Genomic DNA, 19,178 nt, shown 5'->3' with positions numbered 1-19,178 from the left:
ATTAAAATTTATTTTTTCCATATAAATTATTCTATATGGATAATTCATATTTTTTACATATGGATTAACCTTTTATTGAAAAAATACTATCCTTCGCCCATCCATTGCACTGTCACCATTGCCATATATCAACTATATATGTATGTGTTTGTGTCTCTACTCACTATTTTGTACAATTCTTTTGCATGTTTATCCTTGTACCAATTTCCCACTATCTTAAATACTGTCCTTCACAATAGGTGACAAAAGTCTAAACCTCTTGCTGAGGTCTTTTTGGGTATTCATGGCCCTTTGCATTTCCATATAAATTTTAGAATAACTTGACAATTAAAATTATAATCTTGTGGAATTTTTATTTAGATTCCTTTAAATTTGTATAGACCAATAATATAGATTATTTTTTTGCCTGTTCATTTTTTCATTACTTTTTGTCTTCTGGGATAGTTACTAGAGACCACGGTTCATATCACTTGGGTATTTAGAGGTCTTGTAAGTTATTGAACAAAACATATTTTCTTGGATAAGGATTAGTAGGTGAAGGGGGGGTCGCTTTTATTTTCTATGGTGCTTGCCATTCCATCATTTTAATGTGTTCATAATATTTGTCTGGAATGGTAGCAGTATGTATGTACAAAAATAAAGATGTTTAATAGTTCTCCCATGATTTTCTTCTATCTGTGGTATATACTCAATCAGAATTCTAAGCATTTCTATCAGGAGAGAGGAATAAAATCCCAAACCAATCTTCCAGTGATATTTAAAAATCTTATTATCAGCTCCCTTTGTCATTTCACAGTTTTTATTTTCATCCCCCATGGAAATTTGCTTATGTTAATATTTTAAACAATTTAGCATAATAAAACTATTTCTCCATATTTATTCAATTTGAATATAGCTGCAGTTGAATTGGGTGGAGAGAGAAGATTTTAGGGAAGGGGCTGCTGCTTTGTTAAAACTATTATTTAGAGATTTGAGATTTCAAATAATGTAAGATTTTTGTGTCAAAGACAAGCGTCCTCAGACTATAACCATTTCAGTGGGTTTAGCAAGAGGAGAAACTCACAAGAGTCAGGGAAGCTCATCTCATATCCATCTCTCAAGGAAATGGGCCCCAATACATTCTTTTTCATGAGAAATCAGAAGGCCTCTTCTACCCACAACCAGATAAATATCAAGGCACCTACTATATTAAAATTAAATCCTCTGAACTCATACTATTTTTCCCTAAACTGTCAGTGGTTGGAGGTAGTCTGGATTAAAATACACCTTTATAACTTCCCAGACAGACAGATTTTCAGTGAGTGGCCATTAAAATGAAATCTCACTTGACAAAATGACCTTCATAATGTCTCTTCATGTTCAAGAAACTACATTCTCCTAGTACACAGAGCAATTTATTTTAAGGTTTCCATGGTGCTTTCTTGTGTTCTCTCATTTATATCAGAAGTTTCCTGTGTATTTCCTTTTCTTGTAGAATTTTCATTAAGGGAATAATGGACAGATTCATGAGATCCCTACAGTAACATCAAAACCTGCTCTTATACCTGACATTGCCAAATTTCCTGCTAACTTCAACTTGTAAAGCTGCAATAAAGGGAAATCTGTATACAGGGCTCCTGGTTGGAATCTTCAAATAAACACCAAAACAAATGAATAAAAGATAGCTCAGGACCGTTTCTCAGCTTTCAAATTGTCAGGAAACACAAAGGCTGATATTGCCTAATGTTATTAAAGGCATGATGAAACAAGCAAAGTATAAAACAGCAAAACTTTTTGGAGTGCAAAGGACAGTATCTATCAAATTTAAAAATGCATTTGCACTTTGACATAGCAAATCCACTTCTAGGAATTAATTTTATAAATAAAATTGTAGAAGTGCATAAAATAGAAAATAGTTGCGCAGCATTGCTTATAGTAAGAAATGACTGGAATCAACCTAATCATCAATCAATGAGTGAAATAGATTATAGTACATCCATAAAATGGATTTCTATTAAATGATTAAAAGAATGAGATATATCTCTATTCTACTATTAAAAGGTTATCTGACATAAGGAGAAAGAATCTCAATAAAGCCAGGCAGTTTGTCAACTATGCAGTAAACTACCTAAGGTAAACAGTTTAAAATGAGCATTGTACAATTTATTTTCTTATAGAAATTTTTATGGGAATGTTGTACAGTATTTGTAAGATCATGACAAGAATATAACAAAAAAAACCTTCTTACTAGAAATTACAAAACAAAATCTTGTCCTAGATATCTACCCAGCTCTATTTGACTTTTTAATATATTATAATTAATCCAAACAAAAATACAGTGTGCCAGTGTGTGGGAAGTGTTACACAGCCAAATCCAAAGGACACAGATTATAAAAGAGCACTAAATTTTGCCTCAAGCTGCAGTCTGTGGTAGAAGGTATCCTGTTAAAAACTCATAAATGAACAACTTGCTATTCAATCTACCATGGTTGCTTAAAACATCAAAACTTTTACTAAATTTTTTGTATCATTTGTGTTGACTAGATGTCTGGATTACTTCTAAATTTGGGAGATATATATATACATGTATATATATATATATATATGATGTAGTTTGAAATAATAGTTTCTGCCATGTCTTCTAGCTATAAAGTGCTTTATGTATGATTATTCCACAAGTTTCAGAGGAAATCAAAGCATAGGTAGCAGCAGATCGAGCCTCAATATTTGCAAAGAAACTCCACAAATGCATTATAATAATAAAGGCTGTTATTTTGTATACAGTTAAATTTGTTAAGCAAAAGAAGCAGTGTGTCTTTATTACTGTGTATCCCCCACTAGGCTTCACCCAGTGAGCAGCTTTTCAAAACTCATTTGCTCATTGCCTGTGAGTTTCCTGCTGATATTACCATTTAATTCTCCATCTCTCTCAGCTAATACAATCTCATATTAGACAAGCTCTAGAGAGTAGAGAAACAGTAGAGTATATGACAGGTATTCAAACTTACAGTGTTTATTTTTTTAAAAAAAAATCTAGAGACAATATTATAACAACAGCAAATCTCAAAGAAAACAAAGTCATTTTTCTACCCCCTTTCAAACTAAATTTCCTGTCTTTATTGCCTTACAATCTTTTAATGTATGCATCAATGATTTTGATTAGTTGTAGTCACAGGTTGTACACCATTTTTATTTTGCACATAAGATATTTTAACATAAAATATTCAACTGTTCTGCACATTAGAGGCTGACCCTAGAAATTTAAAAAGAAAATCAGTAAATAAGTGAAATCAATAGATTAAATTGTAAATTAAATTAAATTAATAGATTGAAGTAAAAGTAAAAGAAGAGAGGGTTGTAAACAAACTTTGAGGTAAGCAGTGAACACAACCTTTAAATCCAATAAACATTAAAACATGGATTTTTCTCCTATAGATTAAAAAAACTCTTTAAATGGAGGTTTTAATAACATATAAGCATGTTTCATTTTTCTTAAAGTTAATTTACCTTAAGAAAGTGGATGCCACAAATGAGAGAAATGTTTAGAAATGTAGTAGGATACAGATAGGTAATGAATAATAAAAAAATGGTTAGGAAGTAAAATTGAAACCACATATGAGGAAAGTATTATAAAATTTTCTCTGAGTGCTTATTATTGGAGCTCTTTTTTCAGAGGAATTATTTGGATCTCAAAATTCCACTTTGGAAAATTAGGATTTTGAATCAAAGTCACTTCCAACTGTAACATTCTGTTTGTTACAACAGAATATACATCAAACAAGGTGGCCCAAAAGAGCAAAGGAATTGTGCCAAATTTCAAGCCATTTAAAATTGCCATGGATGGACAAAAAAAGTTAATTATTATTTAAAGGAACACTCAGACTAAATTATTACATTTCATCTTAAAAGGCAAAAGAAACATTCCATATATACTAATTTAAGAATTATAGAATATAAGTAATAGGGGCTCCATTTACCTTTGTGTTGTTGTTTGCTTGCTTACTTGTTTTTTGTCCATTTGTTTATTTTGAGTGTGCTTTTTTGTTTAATCACTACTTGAATGTTTGGTAGGAAAGAAATGTTACCTGAATAAATATCAAGCTAATGAAATGTCTGAGTTGGTGTTTAAACATAGGTCTATGTTCTTAAGTTTTCATTCCTATACCTAGTCAAAAAGTGCATTTCTTCTTCTTTTCTTAGTGGAAGCCATGTTGGAGGGAGGGGTGCATGAATCTTCTTAATTAGTTATAAGCAATTATTACACCTTTACAAAGAGTACTATAATTGAGATTAATCTTAATCTGTTTTTGAAGCCAGGTCATTAACTTCCAAAGAAGTTAACTTCAAATGAACTATTAATGTATTTGGTCTACATGCTAAATTTTTACATAGAATTTTGCAATTTATAAAACACTTTTATATACATGATCATTACACAGTACACGGAGTGGGAACTATTACCATAAATTTTCATGGACAGTAACAGAAACTCTGACAAAAAGTGAAGAAGAAATAAAAGCCAAGTTTTCTGGCTCCAAGTAACATATATCTTTTTAATTACCATACATTCATTTATCTCCCTAATGAGTCATGTTCAAGAACATTACTAGCTTCATGTGTTTCAAGGGTGAAGAAAAAATGACAACAACAACAAAAGCAAACAAATCCATGAGATATTCTATTCACCCAAAATTTACAGTAATCAAGGAGAAAAGATACTTGAAACCATATAATCTATTTATTTCTTCAAATTCAAAATACTTCTCTTTCATGGCTCAGTATCTTTATAAATACTGTACCTCCCAACCCCCTACCCCACACCTAGTAACCTCCTTTGTAGGGAAGCCTTATTTAAGTCTTAAAACTCTGTCTAATGTTTTTTCTTATTGCACCATGGAGATTTTTATTCTAATAATTATCACAGTTTTTGTGGAATTGTAGTCTATAATATTCTTTGAAATTTGTTCTCTACTTGTTAAATTGCACATGGAAAGTTATCACATTTATGTACATATGTTATATTCTACAATAAAAAATATGATAAAAATTATAATTTTAATTCTATGTTTTTGCAGAATTATTTGATTACTATCTCCCCCTCCCTTTTGTTGTAAACTCCATAAGACCAAGTGACATATTTAGATGTTGTGTATTTAACATTTATGGTTGGATTCTTGTCATTCATTTTTTAAATGTCTGACAAAAATATTGTCTTACATATGACTTTAGTAGTGAAAAGGCAGTGTGAAAGAGTTAGAATGTTCAAGGGAAACTTCCCTGATAAGGGAGACTTAAGTTAGGCTTACAATATTGGTAAGATGAGGAGAGAAAGGACATAAAAAGTTGACTTAATTGGATTTTCCTTTACTTGAAAGTATTCCAGATGGGGAGACAACATGAAAAAAAAGAAAAAAAAAAAAGAAAAAATGACTTCAAGTTTATCAGTGGGAGCAACAGGTATGTATGGTTTTAGTAAAAGTTCAGGTTAGTAAACATATAGGGCAGTATCATGGTTTTTGTTGTTGTTTTTCCCTCTTTACAAGGCTAAAATTACTTCACACACTTGTTTTAAGTGTTCAGTAGATCCAGGCTATCCCACACATCCACTTTTGCAACACTTGGATTGCAAAGCATTTAAGAAGTACGTAAAATCAGGTAGTTGGAGATCAAAGTGCCATATTTCATTGAATCCAAGATGCCAAACATTGTAAGACGTCATTATATTATGTATAAAAAGAAAGAAAAAATGCTTCCAGTTAAACTATGATAGTTATAGTTTATTTCTTTTCATTTAGTACTTGCTCTTACTCTTATCACATAAATACCCTCTCCCAAAGTGATTTTCCTCCAAGATACAAGGTAATTAGCATTGTCAATGGATTTAAATGAAGCCTACTGGCAGCAGGCTCTAGAGCTGCATAGCTGTGTCTGCTTCTCACAATGAATGGATATACAGGAAATCTAGATTTAGAAAAAAGATCTTAAAAGAAGCCACATTTTATCCTTTATGCATCAAGGCATTTAACATTAAGTTGTATAATCTTCTACCAGAGACAAAAGAAACTAGAATCACTTACTCAAAACAGCACTGCACACTTCAAATGCTTTCAAGCAGACTAAATAAGTCAAAATATTGGCCAACCTGAGATAGAAAACAAAACAAAAACAAACAAAGAATGAAGTTAAAAGATATTCTTCTTATGCTATTCCATATAAAACAAATAGCTCAGTATATGCAGTTAAGTGCAGAAGAATCAGCAGAAATTTCCTGAGATAATCCCCAGTTGATCACAATGAATTTTTATTCATTTTATGTTTTGCTGGATTCTATTTCCTAATAATTTATGAAGGATTTTTATATCCATAGTCAGGATGGATACTGGTTTATAATTTTAGTTTATTGTGATGTTTTTGTCTGGTTTTTCTATCAGAAAAATGTTAACCTCAGGATGAATTAGAAATTATTCACTTCTTTTCAATTTTGTGGAAGAATTTATGTAGAATTGCTTTTTCCCTTCCATGAATATTTGGTAGAGTTCACCCATAAACTCATAGGGTCCTGGAATTTTCATTATGGGTAGGCTTTTAACTACACATTCAAATTTTGAAATCAATACAGGGCTATTCAGGTTATTGATTTCTTCTTGAGGAACTATTCATAGTTTATGTCTTTGTGCAGAACTAGGGCATTAAACCAGGCAAGCTTCCTCTAAATCCTATACATGAATTACTGTGCAAGTTTAAGTTCATTTTAAAGATGCCAAAAGACTGCAATACAGAGAGAGATAGGAAACCAACAGAAGTTAATTAGAGTGAAGGTTTAGAGGATTCCTAAATTTCCCCATAATCATAGGCATTTTTTTAAGATTGCTGTTTTTTGTTTGTTTTGTTTTGTTTTGTTTTGTTTTTATTAGAGAAGTTGTGGGATTACAAAGCAATCATACATAAAATACAAGACTGCCATATTCCCATATACCACCCTATTATTAACACCTTGCATTGGTGTGGAACATTTGTTACAAGTGATGATAGCAAATTTTTATAATTATACTAATAACTAGACTCCATGGTTCTAGTCCCTGTTTTCACTTCTTTCTTTCAGGTATATACCTAGTAGTGGGGTTCCCAGATCATATGGTAGTTCTATACTAGGCTTCCTGAGGAACCATCAAATTCTCTTCCACGGAGGCTGCATGATTTTACATTGCCAGCAGCAATGAATGAGTGTTCGTTTCTCTGCATCCTCTCCAACACTTGTGATTTTCCATTTTTTAATAGCAGCCATTCTAATAGGTATGAAATGGTACCTTATTGTGTTTTTGATTTGCATTTCCCAAATAGCTAATAATGTTGAGCATATTTTCATGTGCTGTCTGGCCATTTGTATATCTTCTTTGGAGAAATATCTATTCAAATCTCTTGTCCATTTTTTTAATTGGGTTGTACTTTTTGTTGCTGTTAAGTTGAACGATTTTTTAATATACTCTTGATAATCAACCTTTATTAGATTTGTGGTTTCCAAATATTCCCCCCATTGTGTAGGTTGACATCTTACTTTCATGATAAAGTCCTCTGAGGCACAAAAGTTTTTAATTGTGATGACATCCCATGTAGTTATTTTTTCTTTTGTTGTGTGCATTGGGCATAAAGTCTAAGAAACCATTGCCTAATACAAGATCCAGAAGATGCTTCCCTATGTTTTCTTTTAGGAGTTCAATAGTTCTTGGTTCTTATAATTCTTATATTTAGGTTTTTAATCCATTTTTTTGCTTGATTTCTGTATAAGGTGTTTGGTAGGGGCCCTCCTTTTTTCTTTCTTTCTTTTTTTTTTTTTTTTTCAAATGGAGATCCAGTTTTCCGAGCCTCATTTGTTGAAGAGACTATTCTTTCCCAATTGAGTGATCTTTGCCCCCTTATTGATTCCACTGGTCTATATGTCTGTCCTTGTGCTAGTACCATGCTGTCTTCATCATCATGGCTTCATAATAAATTTTAAGATTGGTAAGTGTGAGTCCTTCAACTTCATTCTTTTTCAATGTGGCTTTGGCTATTCTGGGTCCCTATTCCTCTATATAAATTTGATGATTGGTATTCTAGTTTGCTAATGCTGCAGAATGCAAAACACCAGAGATGGACTGGCTTTTATAAAAAGGGGGTTTATTTGGCTATACAGTTACAGTCTTAAGGCCATAAAGTGTCCGAGGTAACACATCAGTAATCAGGTACCTTCACTGGAGGATGGCAAATGGCATCCGGAAAACCTCTGTTAGCTGGGAAGGCACGTAGCTGGCGTCTGCTCCAAAGTTCTGGTTTCAAAATGGCTTTCTCCCAGGACGTTCCTCTCTAGCAAGCTTGCTCTTCTTCAAAACGTCACTCACAGCTGCTCTCCCTTCAGTCTCTTTGAGTCAGCATGTTTTATATGGCTCCACTGATCAAGGCCCACCCTGAATGGGTGGGGTCACGCCTCCATGGGAGTATCCCACCAAAGTCACCACCCACAGCTGGGTGGGGCACATTCCAAGCAAATCTAACCAGCACCAAAACGTCTGTCCCACAAGACTACAAAGATAATGGCATTTGGGGGACACAATACACTCAAACCGGCACAATTGGCTTTTCCATTTCTGAAAAGAAGTTTGGAATTTTGATAGGGATTGCATTGAATCTATAAATTGTTTTGAATAGGATTGACATCTTAATGATATTTAGTCTTCTAATTCATGAACTGAAGATGTCCTCCATTTATTTAGATCTTCTTGATTTCTTTTAGTAGTGTTTTAAAAAATCTTTAGTTACATTTATTCCCATATATTTGATTCTTTTAGTTGCTATTGTGAATACATAATACATTCAAACCAGCACAAATACTTTTCTTGATTTCTTCTCGTTGTTCATTGTTTGTATATATAAACACTACAGATTTTTGGGTATTTATCTTGTATCCCACCACTTTAATGAATTCATTTATTAGCTCTAGGAGCTTTGTTATAGATTTTTCAGGATTTTCTGTATATAGGATCCTGTCCTCTGCAGATAAGGAAATCACATCCATTTTTAAAGCCAAATTCAAAGGCTTTATTCCTGAAATATGACTTAAGAAATACAGGTTACAGGTTTACAGGACATAGTATGAATCAAACCTTATGAATAAAGGGTTTTTGTAAATAGTAATTCTTGCTGCATTTTATATTTTCACACGGCATTTTTTCTTCTAAAAATCTGTTTCACTTGTGACATGAACACATAACCTTCACCATCCCGTGTTATTTTTCACAAAACTTCAACTATTCTGCTTATCCCTTTCTTAAGGCAATAAGAAATAACAATTTTTAGATAATCAAAATTGTTGCCTTTCTCTCAAGAACTGACTGATCTGCCTAGCGTCCTTTGATCTTACTTAGGCAGTAATTAATACATGCCAACAATCAGTTCAAATAGAGACAAGATTCAAGTTATTCTTGGTCCAAGCCAACAGATGATTTAATGTTTTCCTCCATTTTTTTCTCATTGAATTAAATGTGTTTTTTTTTTCCTGCAGTCATGTTGAAACAGACTACTAGTTAGCAAATATAGAATTCACTATTGCTCCTTCATGCACACATCCAATAAAAATTAATGGAATACTTGTAATGTACCAAATTGGGTTTTGAATAGTGAATAAGACACCCAAATTCCTGCTCTTTTTGAGCTAACAGTGAGTCATATAATAAAAAGGTAAAATTTAAACCAATAACATGGATACAGATGGTTATGAGTGAAGTGCAGCCATGAAATAAGGTATGTGATAGAAGAGTGATGGGGGGGTGGGGTCTTCTTTAACTGGGTTGTCAGAAAAGGTGTTTCTGTTGATTTGACTCTTTAGCTGAGAACTGAAAGTGACAACGAAGATGCCACTGCTGATATTAAATTAATTATCCTTTGATTTACCAACCTTCAAACATTAATTGTCAAAAATTTCAGAAATTGGTTATATTAGGCTGGTGCTCTGCCATCAGTGAGTTAGGAAATGACTCTTGAAGCAATTATCAGTTGCTCCACAATTAAGAGGCCCATCCCGAGGCAAGTCTAATTTAAAAATAGCAATAAATTCTGTTTGCATTTAAAGAGCACTATGTAGTATTCAGAGTACATTGGCAAGCATTAGTCTATTAAAACTTAGTGAGATAAATTTTATTTCTGTTCTAGAGATGAAAAATCAAAAGCTCAGAGAATTTAAAGCAAAATGAAAAGTATACAAAGCTACCATACATACTCATAAGTAATTACTTTAGTTACAATAATAATGATAAAAGCCACAGCTACTTCTCAATAAATGCCATTCCATTACTTAATGGCATCCTCACTCTGATTTTGCAAGTCGGTATTATCAACCCATTTTACAAATGATGAAACTGAAGCTAAAGAAGAGCTCAACCTAGTAAGTAAGCAGAACATAGTGATTAACCCAGTATCCACCACAAGCTGAAAATATAGCATTGAGTTAAAAGAGCATGGAACTGATCTCAAACCCCTAAATCTTCAAATTGCGAGCTGTTTGACTTTGAACAAATAGTTTAATTTTTCTGAATCTTATTCTCACCATCTCTAAAACTGAGGCTTACTCATACCTTATATTTTTATTGTGAGAACAATTTTAGAAAACCTCCATAAAAGTACCTAACAGTAGGCATTATTTTCTATTTATCCCCTTTTCTGTACAGAAGTCTTATATAGGATATAGGAAAATAAAACTATAATGGATAAATAAAAAAAAGAATTTCCAAATGGAGTCTCTATTATAGCTAGTTTTTGCAATTTATATTATTCTAATGCTAATTTGATGAAAATACATGCCGTTGAATATATATTCTCTTTTCATCACTTGAATATCTGTTTTAAGTAATTAATAAAAGTTTAGTGCAAAACCACTGTGAGGTGAATTCGTAATAAAGTCTGACTCAATTTTTGATGTTAGACACCTGACAGCTTTCAAGCTCCATACATCTCCTTTCCTTTCTTGTGCCATGTCTGAGAGAACCAGTAAAAAAGGCCTGGTACTCCCTCCCTTGACTAAGGTGGGAATATTCAATTCTGTTTTTTATGGTAAGCTCAGTTTGATATCTTTATCTGGAAACTCCATGGATATTTCAAAATTCACATGTCCAGAAGCTGATTCCTTCATTTTTCCAAGTCCTGTCTCAAGATTTCCAAATTGCATTTAATGGTGAAACTATCCATTAAATCTCACAAATAAAGATATATTTTAAAAAAAACCTTCGGATTATCTTTAATTCTATTAACATTCACATCTTAAGAGCCACAAATTTTTTTTCAATTCATCTTAACATGTCTTTTGAATCAAGCCCTTCTCTCTATTTTTTCCACTTCTATCTTACTTCAAATACTAATCATTAATTAGCTAGTTACAGAAAAAGAAAAGTTACTGTGCTTTGTATACGTTAAATTTGAGGTGTTTGGGGGAACCAGGAGGAAATGTGGTAACCTGTTTGGCATTTGAGTCTGGAATTTTATAGATAATTAGTAGCTGCCTATAAAATAAATGTTGTGATTGTTCTGATTTTTCTATGACAATGTTAACTATAAATTTTCACAATAAAGATTTGTGAATGATCAGCACATAGATGTTAGTGAAAATTATGAGGTAGGACTACAGCATGTTGAAAAAAAATGTAGATTTAAATAACTAGAAGAAAACCTGATTTCCTGTTCAAAACAATAGACTGAGCACAGTGATTTATTTCCTCTCTTTCCTCTTAGAGTAGAAGATATTAATAGTATGAAAATGAAAAAAATAGGCATGGGGCAAATGAACAATGTGTTACCTGATGATGCAGAGTAGTGTAGAATACTTGCAGAGTGAGCAACAGCCAAGAAGGAAGACAGTCTGCCCAAAATACCCACTTGGCTCTGGCATCAGCTGGTAGGTGACCAGAGAAAGTTATTTGCTTTTTTACATGTTTGTTGCTTGTTTTAGACTCTTAGGTAGACTTCCTTGGCTTTATTATACTTCTTTTATAATGTTCCCTTCCCCAGAAGCAGATAATTAATAAATGTTTAGTCACCTAATTTGATTCTGTCAAGGTGATTAACAAATAATTTCAGTTGTCAGAAACTCTTCAGATAAAAGGGAAAGATTCATTTTTTATTGAGCATTTGACAGATCTACGATTTTCAATATTTTCACATTTAAAGGTAACATCCAGGATGAATAAAAGAGGTTTAAAAGAGTCAATATTAGATATTTTACATAAAGTGACATTTTGAATTCATTATTTTAAAAAGAAGCATCTTAAAATCATTTTAATTTTCTACTAGTGTGGCTCCAAATAAGCCACTTTGACTCATTTTGGTTGTGAAGAAACCTGAATTCAACAAAACACTATTTAGAGTTCAATTTTTGCTATGACAAATTTCCATTTCCTACTAAGTGTATGGTCATAGTGTACATATTTCAGATTAAATCTTCATCCTAGTGATAGGTGTAAGTTTGGAAAATCTTAGAGAAAAAGTAAACAATTCAGAGAGGATGAAATAATAACATCTTTAAAGAAGTGAACACATTCTTACTTAGCTATTTGTTCTCTAAGTCTCCCATAGTTCTACGAATTCTTTTTCTCTTCTATCCAAAGTTTTTTTATTTTTGTCTTTGATCCTTCATTAGCTTTCTACTAGAAAAAAATAGCTGTGTTTCTACATTCCAAGCTTCTACCTAAAGTGAGTTCTGTTAATAACTTGGAAAAGAGCCTTCCAGAAGGAGAAAATAAGTGCAAAGATTAGTGACTGGGGGTTTTGTGGCATAGTCAGGAAAGAGCATGAAGGCCAGGATGGTCGGAATGAAATGAAGAAGTTGAGAGAGTGGTAAATGATAAGAGAAAACTAGCAGAAGTATCAAATTGTGTATGGTTTGCAGGGCACTGTAAGAATGTTATGTTAAACTTTAAGTGATTTGAAAAGCAACTGGAGGATTTTGAGAGGAGTGACATGACGACATCATTTTTAAAGGATCACATTGATTACCGTATGAATAACAGGCTTCGATGGATGACTGGAAGTGAAGAAGCCATTAGAAAGCTGTAGCAATAATTCAGGCAACAGATAATGCAGTTTAGATAGGTTAGGAATTGGGAGAGGCAGCGAGACTTGCCAACATGATTTGCTGATGGATTAGATGTGGAAAATGAAGGGAAAAACAGGCAAAGAGGTAATGCCAATTTTTTTGGCCTGAACATTGGTGGATTTGATGAGAGCAGTTTTCATGGAGCAGAATGAGTTCAAGATTAGATGGGAGCAGAGAAAATAGAGAACATGAATAAAGACCACTCTTCTAAGAGTTTTGTTAGAAAGAGAACAGATATAGGCAGTGGCAGCCAACCAGGGATATGGATTCAGGAAAATATTCTGCACTATTGATGATATTATAGCATCTGTATATAATGGTGTTTAAAACTTATAATAAAGGAGAAAGAAGGATAAACATTAGCACAAAGTTGTTAAATGGACAAGAAGGGATAGGAACCAGCACATGACGGGAAGGTGCCCCTAGACTCATGAAAAGTGTATTCTTTGGAAAACAAGAAAAAGCAGAATATAAAGGTACCATTGGCGGCAGATTGCTAGATTTGTTGAAACCATGTAGAAATTCTTTCCAATTACTCTTACTTTCTTTAGGAGGAAAAGAAGTGGGAGAGTATTTTGGGAGTTTGAGGAGAAAAGATGTGTGAAATAATTGCCTGTGAGAGTGGGAGAGTGAATTCACCAGGTTAAATAGAGTAGGATCAATGAATGGGTCTCACCAAGGACCATATGGTCAAAAGTTTAAATTTAGACCAATTAGTAGGCTTGTGTTTTTGTCTACTTACAGGACAAGAATAGGCAGAGATCAGAATTGAACTCAGATTCAGGATGTGTAAGGTGGGTTCTAAGATAGAGACAGAGGCAATGGGGTTAAGAGAATAAGCAAGTGAGTCATTTTAATAAAGGATTATTGAATCTGAAGTGGTGAGGAGTGAAACAAGAACTTGAGATAGATGATTGATAGTGCAAAGCTCAATAGATAAGATGTACCAGTGGGAATAAATTTTTTATTTTTTATTTTTTTTTTTAGTTTGGCTATTTGAGTGAGTAAGAGGCAAAGACAATAGGCAGTCATTGGAAAATGGGATGTTTAAAGAGTTGGGAAGATAGGAAATTACTGGAAGTAAAAAGATAGGGCCATGGTAGTGCTGGGACTTAGGGCCACAGGAGAAGAAAAACTTGAAGACCTGTAAATTCAGAGAGTGGGAGAGATCAGAGATAGGAAGGAAGAGACAGATTTCTATTAGAGTGAGAAAGTTAAGGGAATATTCAGACAAGACATTATGATAGAGGTTACTTTGCTGAAGCTATATTATGAGTTCCAGGAGACGTAGCAGGAAAGTTTGAGGGCATCAGGAAATGGGAAAGGAAAAAGAGTACTTCAGAGACGAATGAAAAATAAATTATGAGGATTGAATTTTCTGTGGTTACTGAGGTTAGTGTGAATACAGGGCATGGTGGGATTCATCATGAAAAGTCTCTTAGAGGAGGCCAACAATCCATTCTAATTAGTCTTCTTCCTGGAACTGTTCTGTTAGATTGTAATGGTCATTTGCATAGGATGAGAGAGAAAGGGGAATTCTGCCAAAATTTGCAGAGGTCTATGTGTTCCCTTTTTAAAAACTTCCAACAGCTGTGCCAATGCCAAGCAATTAAAATATTTCTCAAAGGCAGAAAGTTGCAATATCATTGCTATATTTATGTTTTGTCATGTTTTTTGAAATATTTGGCTAAAAAGTTTCAAGTATTCTTCTGTAAACAACAGGTTTCTTTATAAAAATAATTTTGTGTATGTATTTTTAAATAATACTGTGAAACATTTAAAAATGGTAAATATTTAGGTGTTTGCCTATCCTATGCGATAATTCAGTGCAGGGTTGGTTAGCAGGGAAATTGTGGAACAGTTTCTTATGTATCATCACTCCTTCAGCTTCTCATCACTTGAATCACATTGAAATAAATAAGATTATAACTTATACAAAACTAGAAATCCAAAGCACATATATAATTGTATATAATATATACTAAAAGATCTATGGAATATGTATCATACACACACACACACACACACACACACACACACACACGCACACACACATGCACACACATTCGATCAGATGTTCTCAAAATGTTGTCCAGGGATCAAGTTCATCAGAATCATCTAGGGTATTTAACATGCAGGAGTCTTCACACATCAAAGCACCACCTGAATCATATTCTCAGTACAGGGGAGGCTAAAATCTGTATAATTAATAAATTCATAAAGAGACTTACAGGTACACTAAACTTGACAACCACTGTAGAGCTCAGAAAGAGTAAGTTTTAGGTGAAGAGACCACATATTTATTTTTAAAAACATCAGAAAAGACTGCTATGACTAGGAATATAAACAATAAGGTTTGTTTTCATTCTTACCATATACTTAGTACTGTGTTAAGCATTGCCTTAAATCGGGATCTCCCAGAAGCACACTCTAAGCCCTGAGACAAGGATTCAAGTACAAGTAAGTTATCTTAGTGGTAAAGGAAACACCAATCAGGGATGAGGGAATTGTGGTGATTAAATACTGTGTCAATTATATTTCCCAGAACTACCTTCACTGTTTGGTTCCAGGTTAAAGTTGGCTGCAAGAGAAATATGCACAGAACCGAGAAGGCAGAAGTGACGTAGCAGCTATCATGTTTAGAGGGACACCTTAGAGTGCCAGGGATTAAGGTCACTTATGCATGTGTCACTGATTTGCTTGCTCACCTTGTTAGTGTGTGCAGCACCCAGGTCTGGAACTCCTCCAACTCCCATCAGATCTCCGACTCCACCTTTTGGATTGCTAGACAGGCACGTGTGCAGATTTGTGGCAAACAGTTTCAGGCTTCTTTGCAACCTACCTGGGCCACTGAGGTCAGAGGCAATGAGAGACAGATGAGGCTTTTCATCTGTCTTCATAGTTTCCAGTTTGCCTCTCTGTCCCCCACTTCACATCAAGCCTCTTCTCCTAACATACAGGCCTGCTGACCTAGAACAACTTCGAGCCTACCACACGATGCAAAGATAAGAACCTTCCTTAGACGTTTCTACTAGTTCTCACAACTTTGTATGTTCTAATCTCTATAAAAAATCTCTTATTCTTTATCAACTCGTAGTGGTCTCACATTCTTAATCAAACCCTAACTCATGACACAGGGAAGGGAAGAAAATCAGTAAAGGGAGCATTATTAAACAAGTTACCACTATAGGCAACTGGAGGGCAATCCCCACAAAACTTTGGGAGCCAGTGTAGAATATATATCTTGGAGTTATCCCACCTTGGCAAAGAGGGAATTGAAATGTTTGTCTGCCAACTTATGCCAATCATTAATTGAGAGATGCTCCCAAAGAATAATTCTCCAGAACCTCCAACCTGCCACATCTATGGGCAAAGCAGACTCCAGTGGCTAGATAAAGCCATCCAGCAAAGAAGCATAACTGCTGGCAGATGGAAATCAGCTCATCTGCACAGAAAGGGTGGAGGCCAAAGGGATGTGTGAGTTCTGAGAGAATCATATATGAGAACTTTGAGCCTTAACTCTTTTATCCTCACAACTCTGCAAGGTATTCAGTATTATTTCCCTTGATTTATGAGAAAAAAATTAAGTTTGGAGAGTTTAGGCAAATTTCCCAAAGTCACAGAGCTGATAAGTGGAGTTAAAACTTTAAACCCAGGTATAACTGATTTCCAAATCTGTGCTTTTAACCTTTATGGTAGCTGCCAAATCTAATTTCAGTTTCTTTAATACTATGTGACAGCATCACCACCCATGAATCTGTTAGTTCGGTGGAGAACGGCTTTTACTCTAACACATACCACAGATGTTTGTGAGTGCTTAATTCCCTGAACCTATCTACTTTATAGAATCTCATACTCCCATGTAGGTGGACCTTAACTGAGGATTTCACCTGAGAAGAGCCCAGAAAAAGGTAAGCTCACAAATCTGGTCCTATATATAAAGTGCACAGAGTGGGATTTGTTTGAAGCAAATTATTTCTTTATCTTATTCCATGTTTTCGCCGTAGACTCCAACTGCATTTGGGGGGAAAAGAGAAGATGAAAGACTCTGAAATTGCAAAGAATAGTTGGGTTAAGCCAGACATATCAAAAAGATATCAAAAAGAATGTATTCATGGGTGAAGGCAAGATCTAGCAACAAAGAGACAAGTTGTAGGAACTGTTGAACCAGAGGTTAGTTCAGCAATTGAACCAAGTTTAGTTCAGCAATTGAGTCAGGGACTAAAAATAAACATAATCAAAATAAGCTGGTCTAGAGAACATACTGAAAACAGGTGTCAAAGCAATACTATGAAGTCTGGGCCTACCTCCCCAGCCTCACTTCTCTCCAATTTCTGCCTTAAACAGTGCGCTCTGACTTGATTCCCAATGGTGTAAAGATTTATCAGCCTACTATACTCTGTATCTGGATCTCTGTACATATGATTTCTTTATTAGAAAACACTTCCCTTTATAGCTAACAACCTACCCAATAATAAAATATTGAATAACATTCCCATAATATCAGCAACAATACAAAGATGTCCAATCTCACCAATATTCTATTCGGTCTTGTTCTGGAGGTTCCAGTCACTACAATAAGGCAAGAAAGAGAAATAAAATGTATAAAGATCAGAAAGGATAAAATGAAATCATCTCTATTTATACATGACACAATTGCTTATGTGTAACATCAACATAAATGTATGTAGAATAAAATAATTATTAGAAACAAGAAATAAATTTAGCAAGCTTACAGGATGTATGGGAATATTTTAAGAATCAATTGCTTTTTATAGTAGCAGTACACAATTGTAGAAATACATTAAAGAAACAGAATAAGTTCTGAAAAACATAATACACAGAGGAATAATTTAACAAGCCATGTAAGACCACTGACATGCACATTTGCATTTGTTCCTAGTCTGTAAACTCATAATTTTGAAGAGATATTAAAGGGTAATTTTGTTCCAATTCTAAATTCATCCTGATATGCCCTTAAACCATTGAGACAGATGAGTTGTCAATAAATATTTAATAGCTCTCTCTTTCTCAACTTTTTAAAAAATTTAGTGTCTTTACCAGAAAAAAAAGTGAGACAGTTGGACTGTTACATCTAATGTCCCCTTCTACTTGTCTTTTTAATCTTCTATGACAACTACTTTTTATGTTTTTTATGGAGCTAACACGCTCCAGCAATTACAATTTTTTTGCCTACCAAATATCCTTGAATCAACTTTCTGTACAAAAACATAAGAAAAGAGAATGTTATGATCAAAAGTTGAACTTGGTGAATAAACTTTAAGGAAGGAAATGTGTTAAATATACATTATATGAATATAATATTATTATAAATATAAGTAAACATTCATCTTACTGCAAAAATATTTCCTATATAAAAATTGACACAATTAAAAAAAAAACAACAAAATAAAGCCCCTGAACTGCTAACGAATGCTGTTGAGAAAAATGAAAGATAATCTAAACAAATGTAGTAATATATTATATTCTTGAATTGGAATTCTCAATATTGTTAAGGTGGAAATTCTCCCCAAATTGAACTATATATTCAATTTAATCCCAATCAAAATCCAAGCAGGATTTTTTTGTTGTTGTTGAAATTGACAAGATGATTCTAAAATTTACATGAGCATGCAAATGTTCTAGAAGAGTCAAAACAGTGAAAAGAACAAAATTGGAGGCCTTGTACAGCCTCACTTCAAAAGAGTGTGATAATGGCATATGGGTAGACACCCAGATCAATGGAAGAAAATGGACATCAAAAGAGACCCACATATATATAGTCAGATGATTTCTGACAAAAGCACCAAAGCAGGTTAATGGGGAAAGCAGAGTCTTTTTCACAATTTTGCTGAAACAAATAGATACCCACATGGGGGGAAAAAAATGATCCCACAACACACACACAACAACAACTTGAAAATGATCCAAGCCCTAATTGTAATAAATAAAACTATGAAACTTCTAGAAGAAAAAATAAGAGATGGGATACAGAAAGTATGAACTTGAAAAAAAAAAAAAAAAGAATGGATAAATTGTACTTAATCAAAATTTAAAAATTTGCTCTTCGAAAAGCATTGCT

At 33.6% G+C, this 19,178-nt stretch overlaps 1 pseudogene; it reads right to left on the bottom strand.

Moving 5' to 3' along the window:
• LOC119536942 overlaps positions 1 to 15,996 on the bottom strand; it is a 46,071-nt pseudogene extending 30,075 nt beyond the window's left edge.
• Between the last annotated feature and the right edge of the window lie 3,182 nt (positions 15,997 to 19,178).

This window comes from Choloepus didactylus, chromosome 6 (assembly GCF_015220235.1).
Source record: "Choloepus didactylus isolate mChoDid1 chromosome 6, mChoDid1.pri, whole genome shotgun sequence".
Classification (NCBI taxonomy): Eukaryota; Metazoa; Chordata; class Mammalia; order Pilosa; family Megalonychidae; genus Choloepus; species Choloepus didactylus.
The sequence above is the reverse complement of the archived record's forward strand: the minus strand, read 5'-3'. Positions and strand labels throughout refer to the sequence as shown.